At 42.7% G+C, this 2,456-nt stretch overlaps 1 pseudogene; it reads right to left on the reverse strand.

The window, feature by feature from the left end:
- Positions 1-1,288: 1,288 nt before the first annotated feature.
- LOC119527861 lies at positions 1,289-2,128 on the reverse strand (annotated as a pseudogene).
- Positions 2,129-2,456: the final 328 nt, after the last annotated feature.

Here is a 2,456-nt window from a genome sequence, read left to right on the forward strand (position 1 = left end):
TGGGACATTTTCTTCTATCCCAATGGCCATATGCTCCCAGGTGACAACTCTGAGAATACTTACCTCCTAGACAAATGCTGACATATGGTGAGTGGTAGGCAGACCCTTGCTTCCTTCCAGGGCATCTGCTCCCCACTGCTTTCCTGGCCGGGTCAGCCTGCTTTGGGGCACCTGCCTATGTAAGCCTTGCTCCAGTGACACTTTCCTTCCAAAGCAGGCAGGAAGCCCAGCCCATGTCAGTGACACTGCAGTGTCTACCTGGCACAAATTGGGAAATGACCTTGTGAAAAGCAGGAGTTTAAGTATAAAGAGCAGGGACTGAGGATAAATAGATGTGGATTGATCAATCTCTGTGAAGCTCAGTTTGTTGTTAGTTTGTTTTTTGTCCCTAGAATGATGATAATTATAGAGGACTTGCTTTTCAAGATTGCCATGAGATTAGAGATTATATATGCAATACACCTCATCTGGTTAAGAGTTCCAACTATAAACATAAAGGCATAAAATGGTCATTCATCTATGGCGCATTACAAACCACCCTAAAACTAGTAGCTTAAAACAAAAGTGATTTACTACTTCTCAGATTCTTGAGAACTGGACAGTTCTGTTCCACATGGTGTAGACTGAAGAAGCTCCTAGGGTGCTTTCAGCTGGGAGCCTGACTAAGGCTGGAGCGCCCAGAAGGGCCCCTCATTCTCCAGGGCCTCACTCCATGTGACCCTTCATCATCCATTTAGTAGACTGAAGCTTTTTCTTTTCTTTTTTTATAGCCTGGTATCTGGTTTTGGCTTAGGGCCAAAACTACAATCACATCCCCCACATTCTGTTGGTCAAAGCAGGTCTGTTCATTTTCTATTACTGTATAACAACCAACCACACATTTATCTGCTTAACCACCCATTTTTTAAGCTCCAGTTCTGAAGCTTAGGTAAACTTGACTGGGTTCTCTGCTTAAGGTCTTACCAGGCTGAAATCAAGTTGTTGGCTAGTCTGTCCTCTAATCTGGAGGCCTGGGGGAAGAATCCATGTCTAAACTCATTTGGGTTGTTGGCAGAATCCAGTTCCCTGTTTCCTTGCTGGCTGTCATCCAGGGGCTACTCCCTGCTCCTAGAGGCCACCCACTTTCCTTCCCATGTAGCCTTCTCCATCTTCAAACCAGCAACAGTGCCTCAAGTTCTTCTCATGCTTCGTATCTCTTTGCCTTCTTTTTCTGCTACCAGCCAGAAAAAGTTCTCTGCTTTTTTTTTTTTTTTTTTTTTCACAAATAAGGCTTTATTTTGTCTGAATTTTAAACAGATTCTTGGACTGGTGGCTCATAACCATCAGCTCGTTCCACTTAAGCACCTGTCTCATCTCCAGTTGCTTTTCCAGAACTACTACCTTCACCATGAAGCTCCATGAGTTTTCCCAATTCAAACTTGGGCTTCTTCAGCATTTTTACTTTTCTAACAAACATGTCATGGAGAGGATAGATAGATTGGCAAGCCTTTTCTATGTCTTTACCAATGCTGTCTGGAATCAATTTATTGACCACTTCTATCAAGTCATTTGCCTGCACCTCTCGGGTCATGATTTCCATCATCTTTTTCCGGATTTGGCGGACCTGTTGGTGCTGAGCGTAAGAGGTCTTCCGAATCTGATTGTTGCATTTTTTGGTAAAACCAACACAGAAAAGACGAAGCAAATAACCATCAGTAGTTTTGACATCGACATGAGCTTCAATCATGGTCTGCCATTTTTTGACCACGGAACACATTTTGTCACGGGTAAGATCCATGCCATGGACGTTGGTTAGGCAGTTTTGCCTTGCACATCCTCAGTAATTAGCTTGAATTTTCTAAATGCAACTTCATCATTCTGCAGATCAGCAAGGCTCACTTCAAAAACACGACCCTTAAGGCCATCAGATGCAATTTTGGTTCCTTGAGTCCTTGTAACTAGTGTTTTCCCAATATTTCTTATATTAAACATTGCTGGTGCTTTCACATCATACCAATCTTTCTTCTTATATTAAACATTGCTGGTGCTTTCACATCATACCAATCTTTCTTAGAAAATGGACCAACCACTTTCTTCTTGGCTCCTTTTTTCCACCTTTTGTAAGGCACTTGTTCTTGCCAACCGCCATGGTGCTGCTCAGAGAGCCAAAAGGCAGTTCTCTGCTTTTAAAGATGCATGTGATTAGATCAGGCTCATCAGATAATTGCCCTGTCTTAAGGTCCACTGAGCCAAAAACAATCACGGAGTGATATCTCGTTATATTCACAGGTTCTGGGGATCACACAGGACATCTTTGAGGGGCCATTTTAGCACGTCTTATGGTCAGCTCAGATTCAAGGGGAGAGAATAGGAGAGTGTCATGTGAGTAAAGGGAAAGGAAATTATTGGCAATCATGTTTACAAATTAAGTATCAGAGGCTGGTTATGACTAATCAAATAGTGGGTATGCATCTTTG

This window comes from Choloepus didactylus, chromosome 1, assembly GCF_015220235.1.
Source record: "Choloepus didactylus isolate mChoDid1 chromosome 1, mChoDid1.pri, whole genome shotgun sequence".
NCBI classification, from domain to species: Eukaryota; Metazoa; Chordata; class Mammalia; order Pilosa; family Megalonychidae; genus Choloepus; species Choloepus didactylus.